This window comes from Pogona vitticeps, chromosome 4 (assembly GCF_051106095.1).
Source record: "Pogona vitticeps strain Pit_001003342236 chromosome 4, PviZW2.1, whole genome shotgun sequence".
Classification (NCBI taxonomy): domain Eukaryota; kingdom Metazoa; phylum Chordata; class Lepidosauria; order Squamata; family Agamidae; genus Pogona; species Pogona vitticeps.
The window spans coordinates 200703913-200728327 of NC_135786.1; the positions used below are offsets into that span (position 1 = coordinate 200703913).

Below are 24415 nucleotides of genomic sequence, written 5' to 3' on the forward strand. Positions count from 1 at the left end.
TTCCACTCTTGGCCATCTCTTCCTAATAGCATCTCTCTTCCTAACCCGGGCACCACCCCAACTTCCATTTCTCTCATCTGGTCTTCTATTTCAATTTGGGCTTGCACCACCCCATAAGATTTTACATCCCTGTGAACACATTTGATAAACATCTGTTCAGGTAGCCTGTCTCCCGGCAAGTCTCGTATAAGGGTCTTGCTACACACAGTATCAACGAGAGCCCTTTTCCATGCTCCATTCACTTTCACTTTGACTACCCAGCCCGGATGATCCTCTGTACCAACCTTGGCCATGAGGGCATATATGTTTGCCCACACGCATTCCTTGGTTGACCAGTATTTTTAATACACCCAAACTGCCCGCAACCATAACACACAACCATACACTATTTTGGGGTGGTCCATGTTGTTGCTTGTCATGCTTGGCTGGGTTCCTTCATTATCATGGGTCTCGGCATTTTGCTACCTGTGGGTTTGACAAACTATTCGGTCTGGTCGTGTCTTCTTGTATGCTTGGGTGTTCAGTCCTCTCACATTCGCGCTCCCTGCTGCTTCTGCCATCTTGTCTCTGCCTTTCGGTTTTTCCATCTGCGTCATTCCTCTGTTAAACCACGGCTCTTCTGCTCCTAAATAGTCCTCCAGCAAAGTTACAGTAGCAGATACGTGTTGTTTCAGCAGATGTGTGTTGTTTCAAAACAGGTGTGGGATTTATTGGAGGATTAATAATAAAAAAGTGTCTGGAACATGATTACAAGTCCTTTCTCCTTCTGCCAACTGGTCTGGATGAGGCTTCCATTCGTCAAACAAGAACGGGTTTCTATAACTGCTGCCACATGGTCCCTGGAGATCAACTGAGACCCAGCCCTTTACTGTCTGCCTCGTTGCGCCTTCCAGCGAGGGCATGGTCTCCTCATCCAGATCGTCATCCCACAAGATCCGTCTGTCGGGGTCTCGATTCTCCCAGGGTCTTCCCTGTAGCACCTTTTCTTCATCTCCATTCCAACCTTTCTCACCTTTCTCTCTCCACTTGCTCCTTTTCCTCTCTCAATCTCCTTCTCCACTCCCTCGCCTCTGTTTCCCCCAATAAGAGGGTTTAGGGGAAAATATCTACTCTTTTCCTATAATCTGCCTTCTCCTTTGACACTCTCAATCTCTCCCATAATCCAATCCACGGATCCTGCACCCACACCCATTCCCAACCGGGCGGTAACTACTCTTCCCTCCTCTCTACTTCCCCCGCTCCTGCTTCAAACTCCACCCTCCTCTTCCTTTCCCTTCCTGCCTTTTCTCCGTGAACCTCCCCTATCGTCACTTTCTGTATATCTTCCATCAGCTTGTCTACCACTGTCTCCCGCGGAGATTCTACTGAAGGTTCAGGTATGGGTTTGGGGTCCACTTCCTTATTTCTGTTGTTGAGGATGGACGGCTCTCCAGCAAGTGGGGTATCCCTCTCACCCTCTGTCTCACACAGTCAAACAGCAGTTTTTCCATTCCTGTTCCTTTCCATTCATGTAACTGGTTATGCAACAAGCTGCAGACCCGAATTTGCAGGCAGTAGAAAATTAGTCACACAAAGCTGAGCTTGTAGGTTATTTTATGTGATCACCCTTACACAAACAGGATTTCGGCCTTTTTTAGGGTGAGGTAGGGAAAGCAGCACAATCTATCTCCGAATGCTTCTGCTTAGATAAGACTGCAAGAAACCAACAGTGCACATATGGCAACATATTCCAACTTCCTGATAATAATTCTCCAGCTGCTTGCATAATGATATATCACTTTTTACACTTCATATATATATGTAAGGGCCTCCCAATGATCCTCTAAGCTAACTCTGATGCAAAGTGAATTCATACTAACAGCCAGTGCTACTGCAAATAATAGCGGGTAAATTAATCCTATTTAGGCAATGAGGGAATACATTCCTTTAGATCACAAGCATATAAGAAGAGGCCCACTGATCACACCAATGTTCTATCTATTCCAACACTGTTTTCCATAGCAGTCAACCAGATACTTCTGGAACCACATGAGCAGGATACATGAGCAGGCTGTGAAGGCAACAGCCCTCTCCTACTCTTGGTGGGAGGAAGTTGCATATGGAGAAGGCTAAAAAGAGCAAAGACCAGTGATGGAAAGCAACCAAAACAGAGGAGAACAACTTATTAAAAGATGGGAGAAATTCAACAAAAATTACGTTGTTCAGTTGTTTAGACCCTAAACAGATCTAGAGATATCTGTCTCTGTAACTAATATTTAATACTTCATTTATTCAAAATTGTTATTAAGCAGATCTTTTTCTGGAGCCCTCTTGCTTATTCTGCTCAATGTGGTTCCCATCTTCAGGTTCCAAACGCTACCTTAGTATGCAAATGCAACTATCAGCAAACAGGTGAATTAATGGCAAAAAGGTATTGTTGTTAAACTGAATTATTTTAAAAAAATATTGACAATTATTTCAACAACACTCGAGTATGTCACCTTTAAGAAATAAATAGAGAGGTACAGTAATAATAATGATAATATTTTTTGAACTGCAGAGCTGGAAGAGACCCTATGGATCTTTACATTTAGCCCTTGTCAGTGAGGAACAGCGGGGGAACTGAACATTCAGCTCTGACTGCTGAACTACTACTATTCAGCAATTCTACCAAAGAAATAGAAAAAACAGTCTTGCCATTAACAGGTTGCTTGCCTCTCATTTCTGTGTGAAGGTGAGGAATACTGAACATTTCTCTGGCCTGGAAAAAAAATTACATTATTTGACATGGAAAAAGATGCAACTGATACACTGTACCAGCTCAATTTCTGCTTGTCTACCAGTTATCAAAGAGACAATTTATGGAAACCAAAACAAATAAGCAGGGAGGCAAAAAAAAATCTACCATTAGGCAGAATGATGTAATTGCTTTAGGTGGTAGATTTGTGGGGGTCACAAAAATCCAGAAGACTGCTGTTAGTATATTTTTCTTTTTATGGAGAGAGAGAGAAAGGTTCCTGTGGGATTTCCCTCAGGGGCCAAAATAAAACGGGCACAATTCGGCAGTTCTACTTTTTTGGACTGCAACTCCCAGAACCCCTGCACTCAGCGTGACTTCCGACCCGCTGGAGGAGTTCTGAGGGTTGTATTACCCTGACTGAAAAAATAAGTTTTCTAAACTCCAGCCTTAAATACTTGTCACGAGTAAGATAAGAAGGGATACTGTACTCGGCCTCCTCAGGTAATCAAATGCCTCTGGCCGGCAGCGCCTCGCTTGGCAGAGGCCGGGCCGAGCCAGGGGTCTGCAGTGGTCGCCACCGCCCGCCAGGTGGCGAGAGGTCCCTCCAGTTGCGCGTCACATGAGCCACGGATCGCTGAAACTCGTCCTAGAATGACCCCGCCAAGCTCTTCTTGCATCTGTTCCGAGCGCCTAATAGGAGAAGCTGCAGCGTTATGGCGCCTCCCGTCCTTGTAGGAGTAGGAGTCGCCGCCGCCGCCGCCGGACCAGGTGCAGGCAAAGGTTAGCGGTTCTTCGGGCAAGATCTGCTAATTGCAGCGGTGCGTGTGCAGCTGCCGCCGCCGCCTACCACCACCCACCGTAGAGAACCGAGCGAGCCAGGCAGACTAGTTCTCCCTTGGGAAGGGTGGAGAGTGAAAGCTCCACCCTTCGCAAGCACGGGACGATGAAGCAATTGTGGGTGGTCGCTCTCGCCACAAGCTAACGGAGCACCTTGCCGCGGCGGGGGGGGGGCAGGAGTGGCTTTGCGCGGGGCGGGACGGGACCTGGAGACCGGGGAGGGGGGGGGTCTGGCTCGGGTTCCCGCCGCCTGTTACCGGGACTCTCTGGGCTGACACGTCAGGAAGGGAAAACGACCCCGGGCCGTAAATGTGCGGAAAGCGCTGGGCGACGCGAAGCGTGCGGTGAAGCCCTGAAGGTACGACCACAAGAGTCTTTGCTCTGCATGTTGTTGTGTGTCGTTAAGATCTCGCGCAGGCCGGGGGAGAACTTCTGGGGGGGGAGCAGGATTAAGACTGAGAGCGGCCCGTTCACTTAGAAGCGGCAGCACATGGTTCCGGCGGTGAAGCAGGCGCGCAGCAATTGCTGCTTGGAGAACAGGGCAGCCCCGGCGGCGCTGGATTGCAGCCTCGCGTCGGAAAGAAGTTCCAGGATCCCCGGCGAGTCGTCGGGGCAGAACCAGACCGCCGCCCCCTCCATTAAGCAGGGCGAGGTGGTTGCTCAGGCAGCCGGGCTTAGAGTCTCCTGAAAGGGCACCATGATGGATTGGTTGGTTGCCAGAGACCGGGAGAGGTGGTGGTCGGGCTGGGTGCCACCGATATTAAAATAGCGCGCCTGAATTGGGGTACTGTGCACCTTCACATGTGGGGCAAGTCTCGGGCAGCAAAGCCACCAGCATCCGAATAAAACGTGTATGGGAGTGAACTGGCAGTGTCCTAAAAGCTGTAGGATCCAGGAAGCTTTGTATGGACAGGGCTGCGTTTTCATATTCTGCTGTATCTGAATAGTAACCGCTTGTCCTTGTTGGAAATCCATTTTCTTTGAGGTAAGGTAGTCATCAAAGTTGATTTTCAGGCCCAGAGATCACCAAGACTCAACCCTGGTGTCTTCTTTCTATCCCAGGACAGAATGCACTCTGAGCAAGTCTTGAGTAGCTTCCTCTCCCTTCTGTAGATTTTATCTGCAGGCGAAGGACTGTGATTTAAGGAGTTCCTTATTTTAAAAAATAGTACTAATTCTGTTCATTTCCTCTTAATTTGTAATCATTTTGAATCACGATGCTGTGTTTTATTCCTTCTTGGGTTCACTCATTATGTATCAGGGCCCATAATTAGTCCGTTGCATAATTATTATTAACTCTGTTTAGTTATCTACGTATATTCTGCAGTGTTCTTTATTTTTGTTTGTATGTTGAACTGCAGTTGTAAAGTATTATGTTGATGACTAGCCTAAAGTTAAAATAAAAAATAGCCCATGGTATCTACCTGTAGTAGTGGATATGATCTCCAGGCAAATTGTGGTGGGTGTTTTATTAAGAACTAACTGCTGTAGAGCAATAAGTATTTAGCAAGAGCATGAAGAAACTTTGTGATACGTGAGTTGTATACATCTAATTCTTTTGCCTGGTTCTTGTGTACACAGAAAGTATGAACTAGTGGGAAATATGGTGAAATCCATTTTCATGTTTCTGTTCTCAGATTAGTTACCAAAGGGGTAAATGACAGTTCAAGTAAACTCTTGAGTTGTTCTGTGCAGTCTCTGTTGTAAGAAATAAACGTATGCTCAGAAAGAGGGAAGAAGAGATAATCCTAAAGAAAGCACACTTTCCAGTTAAATATAAGTGCAAGATTACACTGATGAACTTTAATCTTGAATTTCCTGACCATTTGGTTCAGTCAGTAAGCTTATCTCAATTTGTCTTTTTGAAGATGACATTTTCACAAAAAAATTGGGCCCTCCTATACAAAAACTATTAAGTCTCTGAAAAAAAAGATAGTAATTAAATATGAAGCAAAAGAAGAGTGAACTAATCACTGAAGAAGTAAAATAGTAGCAACTTAAGAGTTTTTCCAAGATTCCTCAAGGAACTTGTAGGAGTCTCCAAAGCTTGTAACAACTAGTTACAAATACCCACTTGTCTGTAATTAGTTACTTTTTTACACTAATGGATTTAGAACTAAACTTGATGTAAACTGTAAGTTAAAAATCACATCACTTCTTTTGTGATGTGAATGGTGTTACTTCTATAATTACAAGGAATGGCTTTAATTGATTTTGAATTAAAATATCACGTTGTTCAAGTGCTGACTTGTATAGTGCCCTGTGCTGCTTAAGTGCTGACTTGTATAGTGCCCTGTGCTGCTTTTTGAAGGCTTGGCATGGATATTGAAGTGATTATAAGATGCATGGGAGGAGAGGCCACTGGCTCTTAGCATTCGGACTTTTTTTTAAAAAGTAATGAAATGTAATTATTTTTATTACTGTTTGCAATGGGAAAGTAAATATGTACTTCTTTTAAAATAACTATCAGTTACTATAATTTCTTTTCATTTCTTGGGATTACAATTGTAACTGACTTTTTTAAAGATAATTTTCCAACCCCTGCACACTTCCATCCTAATATTGAGTCCAGTTTTGAACCTGAACCATAAAATATATGCTAGCAATGCTTATTTCAGCTGTACCTAATTTGTTGTCTGTGTTATGGGCAACAATTAATATTAGCCATGGCCAATGGCCAGAGATGATGGAGGTTAAAGTTAAAATGCATACAGGATGAAAAGTTGGGTAAGGCTGACTTATTTGCTTGTTTTCAGAGAATCTGTGTAAGTACTGTATTTTACCGTTTATAAGACAACCAAATGTATAAGAGGACCTCCCCTTTTCTAATCCCAAATTAGAAAAATTGATCCCTGCTTTTCCCTTCCTTTTGTGAAGCCACGGGGCTTAGCAAAAAGGAAGGGAGCATTCATTCCCTTCCTTTTTGCTAAGTTCTGTGGCTTCGCAAAAGGCAAGGAAAAATGCTGGTCACTTTGACAGCCACTTTTCCTTGCCTTTTGCTAAGCCCCATGGCTTCAAAGTGGCTTGTCAAAGTGACTGCCTTTTTTCCTTGCCTTTCGTGAAGCCCCGGGGCTTAGCAAAAAAAGAGGGATGGCTCCCTTCAGGTAAAGCAGCAATGAAAGGTCTGCACAATCACAGCCCTTTGATCCTGAAGCCCTTTCATGGCTGCTTTCCTAAGCTCAGCAGGGCTTAGGGAGTGGGTAAAACTTTACCCGAAGGGAGCCTTCCCTTCCTTTTTGCTAAGCCCCATGGCTTTGCAAAAGGCAGGGAAAGCGGCTGCCTTCCATGTATAAAACAAACCTCAATTTTTTGTCTAATTATTTAAGGAAAAAAGTGTTGTTTTATACATGGAAAAATACAGTATTTCCCATATCTCATTATCAGGCTCTCTTTGGCCTAATGATGACCCTCCGAGCATATTCACTGGAACATCGCTAATACATTAACTGAGCCGTGTTTGAGTGAATGTTAAAAATACAAAATTCAGTTTAGCAGAACCACTCCATATACATGTCAGTTCAAATGAATGACCAAGAAGGAACAACGAAAGGTAGGTCAATATTTAATACTACCTTTCGGTGCAAATATTTTGTAGATGTGTAACTCCATATACATGCACATCAGTTAATAAGAATCCATACCAAACTTCCTGTTCTGTCTAACAATCAGCCTCCAGAAAATTGGACATGTCAGTGTGCTGTTGATGGCAACACTTTGGACTTTTGCCAGTTCTTTCTCTACTCCAGTTAATGTAACCAAGTCTGAAAGGTATTTCTTATTGACAAAAGCTGAAAGTCATTCACGGGCAGGTGGAATGAGGAGAAAGAGAAAGTTGGCACGAGCAGCTGGGTTTCTAATTCTTTCTGAAAACCACTCCTAAGTTTAATAAGTGAGTGGTCATGTGATTGGCCCTACCAGAAGGGAAAGGCAACCGCCTCCAGTGGCAAAGTTGGCAGAGTACATAACTGCAAACAAGGAATTGGAGGTGAGGGCTCTATCTGCATGTGGCATATGCCCTGACCTGCACTCCCTAAAGTAGCTTTTTCTCCTTAAGGCATGCTCACCTGAGGCAAATGTTCCCCAGTAATACCCCTTTTAGATTCTTGTAGACATTTGTGGTCACACGATGCACAGCCGTTATTGAATTACACAGCCAGTAGCGTAACTATGGTTTATTTCCCCCTCGGTGGAAGACTTTTGTTACTTTGTTCCTATGGTGTTTAGATATATTCCTCAACAGTATGGCATGTGTTCACAACTCTATTGATTCTTTTCTGAAGCCAAGTCATCAAAGGAGGCGGCTGACCTGCTATAATTTTTTTTTTTTAAATTGTGACCAATATGTTGATATTTAGGTAAACTTACATCAACAACAAGGTATGCCAGAGCACTGGTAGGTGTTGCATCAGTCAACCTACTGTTTGGCAAGCAACACACCCTTAGATGGGGGTACTGGGTCCATTGAATGTGATGCAGTTCTTCCAGAAGTGCCAGCATAACAGATGAAATTTACCAAACAAGAACCCCTACCTTAACCATCAACGTATCATAATTTGAAAAAAATAATGAAGGGCCTGCAGTGCCCCCCAAAATGAGAGAAAAAATAAATCGGCCCCACAGTGTAGCCAGCCATAATGATTCAAATAGGAGAAAAATAATCAGTAAATTTAAAACACATTGGGATGTTCGTCCAGGTATATATACCACATGACTGTGATTCAGTGCAGCAAAGATATGGACAGTATTGTGGGAAAAGGGGAACATTTCCCTCGTTTGACTGAGGCTTTACTAATCAGATGTGGAGAATGCTGTTCCGTCACGAGTGCTGAAGCTACCATTAGATTGTGTATAATAATGGGATGGAAGGCCCTTGGTTTAGGCAACAAAATGTTTTAGATCAGCCTTGCTCAGTGTGAAAAGGCCCAATTGCTGTGTAAAAAGGCATACAAAAAGCAATGGAAACACTATTAATTCATAAGAAATTTTTTGAAAAATCTGCAATTTGGTAACATGATGATTGGAGTGGCACAAAATAGTGAGGCATATTTTGAGATTTCCTAGATACTTTATGAAGCTGGATATTAGGCAAACAGCAGTCAAGGATGGGCAGGGGGTGAGCTAGTTCAGTGTAGTCATGAAGTATGTATTTAATCACAGATAGAGTATAGGAAGAGATTGTTGACTCAACAGTGCAATCTTGTCTATTTACTGAGTAGATTCTACTCAAAAGTCAAGTTATATTAAGCTGAATGGAACTTACTTGTGGATAAACATATATGGGCACCCCGATTGGATGGAGCTCTACTATGTGCTGTGCTCATTTCAGTTTACACTTAAAAGTACTGAATGGGTGATCCCATGTTTTGTTTTATTTTTAAAAGAAATCCTACGGTTTCTTGGACTTGAATCCAACTTGAGAGAAATGCATAGGGTTCTTGTTAGTCAGAAAACAGAAGGGAGGAGAAAGTCTGCACAGCATTAGTTTAAGATGTTCCTGCAGGATAGCTGTGTTAGGTTGCTGCAGTAAAGTAATGAAAATGCATGCAGCATTTTCAAGACTAATAGGTTTAGTATAGCATGATTTTTCATGGACACATAGACCACTTCTTGTTTACTTGGTGTACTAGGTATGAAAAAAAATCCTCCAATAAAAGCTAAAATAAGTAGCATTGCAAAATGCTGAACTTTTGCATAGGTGCATAACATGCTTGGTTAATATTTCAGTAATTCAGCATCTCCATTGTTAGGGATTTGATCAGATGTCTGACATCTTATAATACAAAATAAACTTGAATATTCTGTAATGTAATTTCCACGTGAAGGAATTAAGAACATTAGATACCAAATCATGTGTGTGAGCATTTGGAAATGGAGTTAGATGTCATGCATTACTACTGCTATTCATCCCTACTGTGCAAGTTTAAAGTATTAAGTGCTAAATGTGAACTTTGATTCCTATCAAATTTCCATTGGACTGCAGTGGCTCTATCTGCTGAACTGAGAGCAAGTGTTCTGCTTATATACCACCCTATAGTGCTTAAAACAATTTCTGGATGGTTTGCAATTTAATTATGCAGGCTACACATTGCTCCCCACCTCATCAAGCTGGGTACTCAATTTACCAACCTCAGAAGGATGGAAGGTTGAGTGAACCTCGAGTTGGCTACCTATGACTAAACCCACATTGTAAGCACAGTTTTGGCTGCAGTGGTCCATACTACTGAGTACACAAGTACATAAATAAGTTGTAAAAAACAGCTGGTACCTCTGACAGGAAGTAGAAGAATGATGCTGGGATCTGTCCTGCCTGTAGGGAAGAACTTCCCGGGGGCTTTGTATTTTCAGTCTTGCTCAATGGTGTTATGTAACTGGCAAGACACCGCTGCAACATCTTGTTGCTTTTTAAAAAAGTTATGGTTGTAATTTTTGGGAACTGCGACAGTGTTGAAAGCACAAAAGTGTGTGTACTTGAGAAAAAGAATATTGGGAGGTCCCAACAAGAATTGTTGCCCTGCAAGCAAAAATTGTAGTCTTGTTACGTATATGCAGCCAGGGTGACTCCTTACCTTTGGCTTTCACAAAAAGAGCTGACCTAAATAATTTTCCTTTTCCAAGTTAATGTATCATGCAATTTTTGAAGAATACACCAGATCATTGCAACATCACAAAGGATAGGAAAGTTATATTTGTACTTAGTATTGAATTACGTCTGTGCTGCTTCTTAAGGATTGCAAGATATCTATGGCATGCTGAAATGATAGTGCTGCTAGTACAGTCAGGCCAGCCCTGGCACCATCTATAACTCTTCCTATTGCAGGAAAAGTAGGATGTTGAAAATTGCCTTGGGAAGACATATGGTGGCAACCTGTTTTTGAAAGGACTAAAATACTTCTTAAAAATTTTAAGTATTGCTCTGTGATTTGCCAGTCAAGCTGTTTTGAATCATTCCTTGCTGTTTACCAAAAAGTGTTTTGGCTTTTTAAAAGTTAAATATGGAAGCAAGCCTTATTGTTGCTCCTCTAGCAAAGCATGTCAGGTGTGTGTTTTTTTAAATGGAAAGCCATATAACAGTCTTAAGAGTTAATTAACTTTAATAATACAACTTGTAAAAACCATATAGCTTTTTGAACTGAAAGTTAAGATGTACCTAAGAGGCACTGTCTTTTGTGTTTGTGTTAACTGGTATGTTTGTTTCAAATATTTTTCTTATTAAAATCAGTTTCGTATTAATAAAGTAATTTCATTCTTTGTTGAATATTTGAATAATTTCGCCTAGTTATAAATTAAGTGAAGAATATTGGTTTTATAGTCCTAATCCTGAGGTGGAACAAGCACGTGGTATAGGAATGTACAATCCCCTAATGAGAGGGAAAATTTTGTTGTGCCCCACAGAGAGGGATGCATGAATACAGCTACTTTTAAAACCTTGACTATGCAGGCTATCAAGTAATAGTAGGAAAAGGATCATGTTGCTTAGGTCACTGACCTTGGGTGATTCCATTAAGTACAAAAGTAGATCTTTGATCCCTTCCTCTTGAGGTATTTGTATTAAGACTTTAAACATATACACACACTTAGAATCAGGTGTTAAGCTGAGGATACAGTTTACCTGTTACTAGTTGGACTGGGAGCAGCCAAACATATGTGATTATTAATTAATAATTTAATTTTTTAATTTTGCTGTAAATAGTACATTGAAATTAATTACAAAGGAAGCCACTGAAGAACAGGGTGTGTTGAGGGAAAACTTGCTTCTTTAAATCTTTTTCACTGCCTTTCCAAGAATTTGCAGGTTAACTGTCTTCATGCACAGTAAACATGTAGCGTTTATTGAACAGCCACAAAAACAGGTCAAATATTTTGCAAAGCAGCTTTAAAATATAAGTTATTTCCCCCTTTTCTCTTAGGCTGGACATTCATTGCCATTGCTTTGGAAACATAAATGTATTATACAAGGAGTATTATAATTTCTTACAGTAGTATGGACATGTGCTGACTCACACAACGAAGCCACTTCCTTTATGCTTAAATATGTAAATTTATAAATTATAATATTAGGAAGCTAGGAAGCTGCCTTATGCTGAGTCAAGACTTTGAGTTACCTAACTGAATATAGTGAACTCTTAGTGGCAGCCGCTTTTCAGGGCTTTATGGAAGAGGCCTTCCTGGTAATCCTGGGTATTACTTTATGGCCTCTCTTTCAAGTAATAACCAGACCCAGCTCTTTTACATTTCTACCTTCAGATGCAGTTGGTGTGTTCTGGTTGCTATGGTAATGGTATTGTTGTATGAAGACAATTTCAAGACCAGGGCCAGCAGTGCTATTAGGCAGAATTGAGGCAGCTGTCTTAGGCTCCAGTTTTAGATGTCATAGAAGAGCAGTACTGTACCTTATTAGTTATTTGAATTAGTTGTAATTTACCTCACAGGGATAGAGGTGCTTGTGGGGTTTTCTCTTGCATGTACCAAAATAATTTGATTTTGGGAACTTTGTAGCCTAGTGTGGCACCCATTTGCTGTTTAACCTCAGTTTCAGCTAGTCCTCCTATTCAAGACTTTTATGAAAACAAAGAAATATGTGACTTTCCAGATTTTATTTAATTGTAACTGCCATCATTCCTTATCATTGGCCATGGCGACTGAGACTGGGTTTCAGCCTACCCACATCAGAAGGGTCACAGGCTCCTTGTTCCTGACATTGACATATTCCTGTCAGGATCTGTAATTTTCACAGTAATATTTTTTTTATCTCCAGTGTTTTGTGGACAGATATTGTACATCACATTGGCTTTCAGGTAGTTAAGTTTGCTAGGCTTGTGACATGGCAGGGCCTCTTAATGGCTGCATGGAAAAGTGGAGGAGTCTGATAAGCATAGCTGCCCTCACTTCCTGCTTCAGTTTTCAATACTCCTGTCATGTGAAGTTCTGCCATTGTTGAGCACTTTGCTATTTAGTTGAGGTCCTGCTGTGGTCTTCTCCAGTAACACAATACTGCCTTGGGATCATGGGAGTTGTAGACCAGTAGATCTGGAAGGTGTCTGCTAAGGTTGGGGAGGAACTGTCCTGGGGAAATGATTAATGCAGCCCATTACCATATAGTTCCATGCTGGACATGTCCAGAGCCAGTATGAGTTGTATGACATTGTGCATTCTAGAGAGAACTGAATAATGAGTTCAAATGCAAACACTGAAAAAATGGTTGGAGGAATTTTAGATTTAGAGTCACATCTGAATTGCCAAGTCAAACTAGAAAAAAGTTTTCTTTTGAGACAACTTGTGTTTTTTTCTGAATATTCTATTAGCTATAGATATTAGAGTTATCCTAATGTTATCTTAATGTTTAGCTACCCTGCCAGGTGTTTCCAAGAATCATGCCATAAGGAATCCAGTGGGTAGGCCTCCTGGAGAGAGAAAGAGTTTAGCTAGATCAAAGAAGAGTTTGTATGAATATGCTGTATGCTAAGCGGAGTAGTACAACCTTCCCAATCCCTTGTGTTTGTTTAGGTTCCCACCAGGAGTTTAAGAGGGATCATACCCTTCCCTTGTTTGGTTGCACGACCCAGATGTGGGATCTTGCATTGCCAACTAAATGGGCATGCAAACAGTTAAATGCTAGTAATTACATGACATAACTGCAGATCTGATTGCAAATAAATAGTGGTGAGTTAACTTGTAGTATATAGGAGAGGGAAAATAAACTGAAGGCTTTCCAAAGTATATCACTGACATGAGTTTTTGTGATTGTAAAAACTTTCTGTTTTGGAAAGGCTGCAGTTCTGGTCTGGTTTTGATTAGTTTTTTTCAGTAAGTTTTATTGTCTAAAAATAATCACTTTGGAGGATGGAAGGGGATTCAAAAATATTTGAATAAATAAACACTGTGTTGATGTGTGGTTTTTAAAGGGGGTTATAATCCATTGTGGATTATATCCTAAGTATTTATGAACACCAGTTTTTGGAAGGGGATTCCCATACTAGAGATACACTAATTTTGTTGTTGTTTAGTCGTTAAGCTGTGTCCGACTCTTTGTGACCCCATGAACCAGAGCACGCCAGGCCCTTGTCTTCCACTGCCTCTCAGAGTTGGGTCAAATTCATGTTGGTAGCTTCAGTGACATTGTCCAGCCATCTCATCCTCTGTTGTCCCCTTCTCCTCCTGCCTTCACACTTTCCCAACATCAGGGTCTTTTCCAGGGAGTCTTCTCTTCTCATGAGATGGCCAAAGTATTGGAGCCTCAGCTTCAGAATCTGTCCTTCCAGTGAGCACTCAGGGTTGATTTCCTTCAAAATTGATAGGTTTGTTCTCTTTGCAGTCCAGGGAACTCTCAAGAGTCTCCTCCAGCACCATAATTCAGTTCTTCGGCGGTCAGCCTTCTTTATGGTCCAGCTCTCACTTCCGTACATCACTACTGGAAAAACCATACCTTTGACTATGTGGACCTTTGTCGGCAAGGTGATGTCTCTGCTTTTTTAGATGCTGTCTAACTTTGTCATCGCTTTCCTCCCAAGAAGCAGGAGTCTTTTAATTTCGTGGCTGCTGTCACAATCTGCAGTGATCATGGCGCCCAAGAAAGTAAAATCTGTCACTGCCTCCATATCTTCCCCTTCTTTTTGCCAGGAGATGATGAGACCATTGGCCATGATCTTAGTTTTTTTGATGTTGAGCTTCAGACCATTATTTTTGCGCTCTCTTCACCCTCATTAAGAGGTTCTTTAATTCCTCCTCACTTTCTGCCATCAGAGTGGTATCATCTGTATATCTGAGCTTTTTGATAATACTTCTGGCATTCTTAAATCTGGTTTGGGATTCATTCAGCCCTGCCTTTCACATGATGTATTTTGCATATTAGTTAAATAAGCATGGAGACAATATACAGCCTTGCTGTACTCCTTTCCCAGTTTTGAACCAATCAGTTTTTCCATATCCAGTTCTAACTGTTGCTTTCTGTCCCACATACAGATGTCTCAGGAGATAGATAAGGTAGTCAGGCAGTCCCATTTCTTTAAGAAATTGCCATAGTTTGCTGTGGTCCACACAGTCAAAAGCTTTTGTGTTGTCAATGAAGCAGAAGTAGATGTTTTTCTGGAACTCTGGCTTTCTCCATAATCCAGACCATGTTAGCAATTTGGTCTCTACTTCCTCTGCCCCTTCAAAATCCAGCTTGTACTTTTGGGAGTTCTAGGTCCACATACTGCTGAAGCCTACGTTGTAGGATTTTGAGCATAATCATAATGGTACTAGGTGCATTCCTTGGCACTGCCCTTCTTTGGTATTGGGATGTAGACTAATCTTTTCCAATCCTCTGGCCACTGCTGAGTTTTCCAAACTCGCTGGCATATTGAGTGTAGCACCTTAGCAGTGTCATCTTTTAAGATTTTAAATAGTTCAACTGGAATGCCATCACCTCCACTGGCCTTGTTGTTAGCCATGCTTTCTAAGGTCCACTTGACTTCACTCTCCAGGATGTCTCGCTCAAGGTCAGCAACCACACTTTCTGGCTTGTCCGGGATATCCATATCTTTCTGGTATAATTCCTCTGTGTATTCTTTCTACCTCTTCTTGATGTTTTCTGCTTCTGTAAGGTCCCTACCATTTTTATCCTTTATCATGTCCATCTTTGCATAAAAGGTTCCTTAAATATCTCAGATTTTCCTGAACAGATCTCTGGTTTTTCCTTTTCTGTTATTTTCCTCTATATCTTTGCACTGTTCATTTAAGAAGGCCCTCTTGTCTCTCCTTGCTGTTCTTTGGAAGTCTGCATTCAATTTTCTGTAACTTTCCTTGTCTCCCTGGCATTTTGTTTTCATTCTCTTCTCTGCTATTTGTAAGGCCTCGTTGGACAGTCACTTTGCTTTCTTGCATTTCTTTTTCTTTGGGATGGTTTTTGTTGCTGCCTCCTGTACAGTGTTACGGGCCTTCATCCATAGTTCTTCAGGCACTTTGTCCACCAAATCAAGTTCCTTGAATCTGTTCTTCACTTCCACCGTGTATTCATAAGGGATTTGGTTTAGATTATACCTGTCTAGCCCAGTGGTTTTTCCTACTTTATTCAGTTTAAGGTTGAATTTTGCTATAAGAATCTGATGATCAGAGCCACAATCAGCTTCAGGTCTTGTTTTTACTGACTGTATAGAGCTTCTCCATCTTCGCCTGCAGAGAACATAATCAGTCTGATTTCGGTATTGCCCATTTGGTGATGTCCATGTGTAAAGTAATTCTTGTGTTGTTGGAAAAGAGTGTTTGTGATGACCAGCATGTTCTTTTGACAAAACTCTATTAGCCTTTGCCCTGCTTCGTTTTGAACTCCAAGGCCAAACTTTCCTGTTGTTCCTTTTATCTCTTGACTCCCTACTTTAGCATTCCAGTCCCCTGCAATGAGAAGAACATCTTTCTTTGGTGTCAGTTCTAGAAGGTGTTGTGAATCTTCATAGAAATGGTCAATTTCAGCCTCTTCCACATCAGTGGTTGGTGCATAAACTTGGATTACTGTGATGTTGAAAGGTCTGCCTTGGATTCGTATTGAAATCATTCTATCATTTTTGAGATTGTATCCCAGTACAGCTTTTCCCACTCTTTTGTTGACTATGAGGACTACTCCATTTATTCTATGGGATTCTTGCCCACAATAGTAGATATAATTGTCTGAACTGAATTCGCTCATTCCCATCCATTTTAGTTCACTGACACCCAGGATGTCAATGTTTATTCTTGCCATCTCCTGTTTGACCACATCCAGCTTACCAAGGTTCATAGATCTTACATTCCAGGTTCCTATGCAGTAATATACACTTAGATACACTAATACATGTAGCAAATCATTTGCTCTGACTCTGTATGGTATTGGTTGTTGTAGGTTTTTCGGGCTCTTTGGCCGTGTTCTGAAGGTTGTTCTTCCTAACGTTTCACCATCTTTAGAGGACAGCCACAGAGACTGGCAAAACGTTAGGAAGAACAACCTTCAGAACACGGCCAAAGAGCCAAAAAAACCCCACAAGAATCATTAGATCCCGGCCGTGAAAGCCTTCGTGAATACATTGAACGCCTCTGTATAGTATTATTTAAAAAGTGTTGACTCTCTCTCCTCTTTCTAATTTTAACACTGAGAGAGATTCTGCATACAAGAGAGTTATTATATTTTGCTGTCTCTGTCCACTATTCGTGTAGCAAAAAATTGTAATTTTAGTCAGTTAGAATGGTAGTAGTCAGGTAAGCAAACTTTTAACTATGAATATAAGGTATAACATACAATAGGAATAAATGAACATCAACACGGCTGCAGATAAATAGCATGTTGGCAGTTTTGTTTTTGTAATTCATTAAGTTGACATGAAAATATTTTATTTTGTAATTATAACATATATTGCACTTGAACCTCATGCCTGTGTGGAGGGGAGGGAGAAAAAGTGCCTCCCATTTTTTTATAAGAATTCTCAGTATGTTGCATGGTGGATGAATAGGATTCTCATACAGCCATTTACTTGCCAAACACTGATGTATTTGAAAACAAAGACTTTCTTCAGAGCAAAGTTTAGGCTGGCATGGCTATGAATCCCAGAATTTTTCTACATTTGAATGAAAACAGTGGTGCGCTTGTCTTCCTAGAGTGCTAGAAAGCTGCTCATCGCTGAGTCAAATTCTGCTAAGCAATTCTAAATCTTGCTTGCAAACGTACTGTTCTGCTACCAGATAATGAAAAATCAGACTTGGCAGGTATAAAACTACTGTATATCTGTGATATAAAAACTGAACATGTGGTAGAAGTTGTCAATCCATTGAGGCAATAGAAGTTGGTCATTTGAAGACAGTTAGGTTCCTACACAGCTATATTAAAAGATATTAAACATGAGCCGTTTCAGTGCATGTCTGGATGGTATTGGTGTGCAAGGTCAGCTTTCTAGTGACATGAGGGAAGGAATGAACACTACCTCCCCTCATTTGCCTTACCTTACTGTGCTTTGGTCTCCAGCGAGTTCAACTGCTAGAAGAGATAAAAATCTATACAACTGTGGAACTCAATGAGTTGAGAAAATGTGGCTTATTTCGCTCCCTTCCACCATATGCTTCAGTTTACTCTCTCTTATATGTTAACGGGGCAAACACATGTTTAATATATAGGTGGGTTATTTATTTAAAATGTTTTACCTTTTCTTCCTCCTGGAAAAGGACCCAAGGTGGGTTACCTCAATAAAAGATAATATTTAAAGCTAAAATGATAAGTGTACAGATACTTCAAAAGATCAAACTAATACTGCACTAAAAACGGTAAACAAAAGCAACACCAAAAATACATTTAAAGCAGGAAGGCACAACATCCCATTTAGAAACTCCACTCAGGTAACTTGCCTGAAGCAGTCTTTGCTTGCTTGCAGAAGGATAGCAAGAGGCCACAGTCTGGCCTCCTGTGAGAGGGAGTTCCAAAGTCTGGGAGCAGCAACAGAGAAGGCCCTCTCCCCTCACTACCCTCTTGCATCCTTAGCCACTTCCTTCTGTATAAGATCAGGGATGGGCAGAAGGCCCTGGAATTCTTTTTCCTCAGTATGAAGAGTGACAGAAGACCCTCCTGTTGCTTTGTGTCTTGTCAGTCAGTTCAGCCCTGGAGACTATTAGGGCCTTCTAATCTTTTTCCTGGCTCCCTTGTTGTCAATGTGAGCATCAGCCAATGCACTCCTGTTGAGTTTTTAGGCTCAGCATCTATCATCAGCTACCATATACAAGCCAGTGGGTGGAGGGGGGGGGAATCCTAAATTGATTTATCAGAATATGTTCCACATTTTGTTGAGAAATTTTTTTCCCCAATTTTTAGTAGTAAGGAAGACAGTTTATAGTTAAATAGACATTCATAATTAAATAACCCAGACTGTGCTCCTTTAAAATATATATGCACATAAGGATGATTTGCTAGTCAAGAGAACCAGTTGTGAGATGCCCACTTTTCATTGTAGCCTGACCATTCAATCAACTGTACAGCCATTAGAAAAGAAAAAAGTGTAACCCATCAGTTTGGGGTTTTTTACTATACAGTATACAGTATTTAATATGCTGTAATTCATATCCTGATGTTGCTCACCAGAGAGGTGAGATCAATGTGTACTTAAACACAGCAAAGCAATATGAATTAGCGACTGTACCCTAAAACAGTGCATAGGCCAATATGATTTTTTTCATTTTTCACCTTAGTAAAATAATACACAAATATTTTACTGTCTCATCATTAAAGCTTAGAAGGGTGGTCAGAAATAATTGCTTTGGGTGTTTGTTGCTAAATATCACAAATGCAACAGAATTTTGCTACTTAATTGTGGTTGTCTTTTTCAGTTCAGTATCTTTTCTTTGAGATGAACACTTCTGTTTAAAAAAAATTCCCAAATTGCTTCTCCTCCCCCCTTACCACACAAGGAAGAAAGAAGATATATTGCTTATTATTAAGTTTTCCATTCCATCCTCTTTTTGGTTCCAGATCTCCTAATACCCACTTTTTTATGATGCCAGTATTAATCAAATAGTTTTTCATACAAAGAATGGATGTAGAATGTAGACCAGTATTGGGCTGGCTGAATAGCTTTGCGATTTAGGTCTGGAGAGCTAGAGACTGAGAGTTAAATTCCCAAGTCTGCCTCCTGCAAGTAGAGCTAGCCTGTTGTGGCCTTGGACAACCTGCAGAATTCCAGGATGCCCCTGAAGAAGGGAATGGTAAACTACTTCTGAATACTCTTCACTTAGGAAAGCCTAGAAGGGGTTGCCAAAAGTCTGAATTGACTTGATGGCACATTATTATTAACAATGGGCAGTTGTGAAGTTGGTTTGGATTCCCTGGAACCAATGTACAGTGGTGCCTCGCTTAACGAGCGCCCTGTTTAACAACGAAACCACTTAGTGATGAAGATTTTGCGATCGAAAAAGCGATTGCATTGCGACGTTTTAAATAGGAAAAATTTATTTTGCGATGATCAGTAAACTGTTTCGCTTACCGATTATCGCATAGCGATCTTCTTCCTACAGTTGATCGGCGGTTCCAAAATGGCCACTGGAAAAAACATGGCCACCCGCTGTGTTTAGCGACGGATTCCTCGCATACCAGGCAGTAAAAATGGCCGCTGTATGGAGGATTTTCGCTTAAAGGTAAGTTTTAAGCCCATAGGAACGCATTGAAGGGGTTTCAATGCATTCCTATGGGCTTTTTAAAATCGCTTAGCGATGTTTTCGGTTAGCAGCGATTTTTGCTGCACCGATTAACATCACTAAATGAGGCACCACTGTAGTTGCTTTAGAAGTAATTGATTATTTTACAGTATCACACCTTTGTGTGTCACTATGTAAACATACCACTCACTTGTAATGAAATAGGTCAAAGACAACTTGAAAGTCCTTGAAAATACAAGGCCCCTTGTCCTCTTTTCATGTTTTTCAGGAACCTAATGCATAACTAAGTTATCTTGAAGAGGGAAAGAGAGAGCATGCTTACCTTGATTTTTCCGTGTTAAGTAGATTTTTGAGGTCTGTATAAAGTCTGAAGTGGAGGTCAGCAGTTGATACAATGTTTGCTGTTTGATACTGAAGAGTCCAGAATAGATGTTGGAAAACATCTGGACCATAACTTCCAAAATCCCCCAGCCAGCATAGATATGGTTGAAGATCTGGGAACAGTAGTCCCTGCCCGCCCAAAAACAGAATTTTCAGTCTCTGGAAAGGATTGCATTACTACCTGTGATCAGGTTTTTCTAAAATTGGTGACGGTTCCCTCGTTTTGGTGGGAATAAGAGTCTGAGATGATTTTGAATGACCAACGGCTTCAACTTTATTAACATCGACTTCTGAATTAATAAGATTAAATGGATCAAAACAGCTTAATTTTGGGATTGTCTTATAATTCAAGATCTTCGCATCTGGTGTAAATATATCACTTCTTACATAGGGGCTGGAACAAAGTGCTCACAGTTGGTTATCACTGCACACACCGTCCCACAACAAGGGTGTCTCGCCCAGTCCCATTCTGGAGGTGGGTTGTTCTAGGAGGGACTGGGACGGATCACTTTCCTCCCTCCACCTTGGTTGCGGGGGTAAATCACGACCATCCATTCCAGTGGTTTCACCTCTTTCCTTCATTTCTAGGTAAGCTGGATCAGGGAGTAATCCCCCTCCTGTCTTAAGGTTGAGAAAATCTCTTAGTAAGTCACAGACCTTGCTAGATGCCTCAACACTCCCTTCTGTCTGTACTGCGCTGTCTTTTATGCTTTTCTCTATCTTGTCAGTTTCCACCCTGAATTCCCGCACGTCACCCCACTCTTTTATAACCTCCTCCCACACTATCAGATCTTGCTCCTCCCCCTTGTCTCCTTCCTTGTCTTTCGCCAAACACACCTCTATTGCCTTTCCCTCCGTCACTTCTTCCTCTTCTATCTTTATGAGTATGCCCTCTACGCATCCACACGCCTCCTCCTGTCCATCCTTTGCTGAGGATGGCTCACTAGCCTCCTGTCCTTCACACTACCTCTGTTTATTTTATTCCACAATAACAATCTCCTATACTCTCTGGCAAATGACATTTGAAACACTGGAAAATCTCTAACATTTAATTGTGGTGTGTGGGGATGTAAAGGGAGTCTGTTAAAAACAGAAGTAGATGTTCTTAATTTTCTGCATATACTATATACCAAATATAAAGTGGACCTTCACTACGGCCACAGTAGTCTTATAATACTCTGCAGTACTCTGAATTACTGTAGTGCACAGATAACCTTGGCTTTCAATTGTGCATATGTGCTGCTAGTACAACCCCTTCCTCTCCTCAGAATTCAGTGGCTCAGTTTTAAATCTGGCATGGTCTTATCATCGACATGTAGTAATTACATAGTAAATTTTGTTATAAAATTACTATCCCCAGGCAAGTAGTACTTGCCTTCAAGAAGACAGCATGCAGGCGGGGGAGGGGTCTGAAAAAGGACTGTCATTATGTAAGTACTTAAATGAACTCTGTTTATAGACTAGAACGATTCTTCATCTGAGTACTTATATAAGATACAGTATTGGAGCAGAATTACCTTATATAATAGAGCAAAATTCCAATTTCCTACTGCCTGCTTGCCTTATATTTCTAAACTTCGCAAAAATATTTTTTTATATTGTCAGCTGTCCAAAGTTTATTTGTTACTTATTTCTCAGGTTGGTATCTCCTTTTCTGATTAAAAACAATGACAAATGGTAAAGTGCTTCTTATAAGTAAATTGGAAACAAAGGTTTGAAATGTTAGTTAAACTGCCTTAGTCTGTTTAAGAACATGTTTTTTGATAACCTACAGGTTAGGCTGGATGTCCTCTTGAGAATCCTTTATAACCTTATGAGTATGTGGTTGAAAAACTGGAATCTGAGCAATAGGAAGATTTAATTAAGTACTGTAATCATATATGCCAAATATATAGAATGTATTATATCTGCATATATTAATCTATGTGTCTCAGTGCAAATTTTAAAACAACTGTAATTGAAACAAGCACCTGGTACATCTCACCATCATAGGGAAGTTTGTGACTCCTCAGGCTTCTTTCAAAGTGGCAGAATCGGTAATCACTTATTCCATCTTACTGTTCTTCACTCTTAAACCAGACTCTTCACATAGCAGATTCTCCTCTGTAAAGTAGGACATATGGCCACCTTATTAAAAGGTCTACATGCATGAAGTAAATTATTTTCCTTTCTGGAGATTATCCTGATGGGCCGTCTATTGCAGCTGGAGTGAGTTCAATTAGACTATGCGCTTGTCATGTTTTTAGAAGTGTTCCCCGAAGAGATGGAATATATCTTTTTGTGTCTGTTTCTTATTTTCCTTACCCATCATCATCATACAATTGGAAGGGATCCTATGGATAATTGAGTCCACTCCCTGTCAAGGAGGCACAGTGAGGAATCAGACTCCTAACCTTTAGCTCCGCAGGCAGATACTTAAACCACTGAGCAATCCAGCAATTCATGTGTCTTGCATTTATTTTGCTTTGTTTTATAATTGGTTATTAGAAGGGAAACATGAACTTCATTTGCAAACCCGATTGCTGAGATGCACACCTCTGAGTAAAATGTGTTGTGGGAAGGAGAATTGGTTAACCATTGGAAATATGTTTCTATTCTTATAGTTTGACCAGGAAAAAAAAAAAAGAAATGTGATTTTTAAGAGATGAAAAGTACTCTGTGAATGGATTCTGTGCAGTTAAAGGGGCTTCTCTACTGGTCTGAGCCCTGACATTGTGTCCTTCCACCTGACTATTTCCTGCTCTCTGTGTGCTGAACAAAGGTCTTGCATGGAAGCAAGTAGTGGCCTGGGTGATGTCTGTTTTCCCTTTCAGATAGTCATTCAATTTGAAGAGGTTAGGTTGACGTATACAGGTCAGTCAGTTTCATTTGCACTTGTCAAAAAACAGCCCTGACAGTGCTTTGTGTTTGGATGAGAAATGATTAATTAAAAAGGGAGTCAGCTTCTGAGATTTTTTCCTTGCTTAGTATTAGTTTGTAAATGGAAGTGAGCAGAAGAGGGTATCTTGCAGACCATATTGACTGCTGGCATTAGTGTTGTCAAATTTCAGGTTGATACATAAAGCTTGGCATCCTTTTTTCTGCTGGCAACGGATTCCATTTGGATCATTGATACAGAAGCACAATATTCCACATTCACAAACCAGAGGTTTTTTTTCCAAGAATGTAATTGCTTTTCTGCCCAAGTATACCTGAGATTTGGCTTCAGTCCAGTTGTTCAGTTGTAGTATACAGACACTGATCTACAATTTAAATGCTGTTTAACTTTATTTTAAGTGCAAAGAAGAAAACGTAAGCTCTCCCTTGGTGGTTCTAATTTATGCGTTGTGTTGACTAATCATCCATGACACCAGATGTAACAGAGATAATATTGTTAGAGCATTGAGGTTGATTTGGATTCTGTGTGGATGAGAATAGTTCTGTGAGCTCTCTCTCTCTTTCTCTCTCTCTCTCTGTCTGTGTGTGTGTGTGTGTGTGTGTGTGTGTGTGTGTGTGAGAGAGAGAGAGAGAGAGAGAGAGAGAGAGAGAGAGATGTAAGGTGTTCTCACCCTAAGAACCTTGTTGCATTCTCTCTTTTTCCTACATGCATGGGTGAACATTTCTGATAATGGGATAGAGGTGGAAGATAGCCATTAGTAAAAAAAATTAAGAAGTCAACTGTAAATTACTATTGAAATAGACCACTTTGAAACCTCCTCTTGAGATCATATTTGAAGCACCTTTAAAAGTCTGTTGCTAAACTTCATTGTATAGCTGCATCACAGTAAAATGCTGATAGTGTGTGATCATTTAATTATTATAGGTGTGGCCAGAGTCATCTGTTGTTGCCAAAAACTTGGTTTTTGCCAGTACCAACTGTTGTCAAAATACTGTTGCATACTTACACTGGTGTACAGGAAATGGCATAAGTCAGAATAGCAAAGTGCTGCAAATTAATGAGTGCTTGCTTGGATTTTTTTTTTGCACACCAACTGGGTGGCTTGGCAAGCAACCAGGACTTCAAGCAGAGAGATTTATTAGTTGGCATCAGTTTACTACAGGTTACATCATTTCCTTTACACTGACATAATTATGCAACAGTATTTGGCTATGATGTTTGTGAGTCAGAACAACTGAGCAGTAAGTCAGACATTTTCATCCCAGTTCTTGGAAATGCACTGAGTAGCAATATAGCTACTTATATTTAAAGTGCTGTTTGCATATCTTTTTCTCAGGAGAGTCCCAGGTCTTATGTAGACAAAAAGAGTGTGTTTATATTGATCATTTTTCAGTTGAGGATCAATAAAACCATTTAATCTCATCATAAAATTGTGAAATACAACAAAACCATTATGTTTG

The 24415-nt window shown here is 40.7% G+C and overlaps 1 protein-coding gene across 10 annotated transcripts in view; it reads left to right on the forward strand.

Annotated features, from left to right (window-relative positions):
- The first annotated feature begins 3325 nt into the window (after window positions 1–3325).
- SGK3 (serum/glucocorticoid regulated kinase family member 3) overlaps window positions 3326–24415 on the forward strand; it is a 65392-nt gene continuing 44302 nt past the window's right edge. For 5 of the 10 annotated variants that reach the window (XR_012086913.2, XM_078393791.1, XM_020812140.3 and 2 more), the window contains exon 1: window positions 3777–3914. The gene's annotated coding sequence lies outside the window, so the exon portion shown is untranslated. Of the gene's footprint in view, window positions 3500–3776; window positions 3915–24415 lie in introns of those variants that run through there. The other 5 variants (XR_013545435.1, XM_020812149.3, XM_078393789.1 and 2 more) reach the window with 3 other exon arrangements.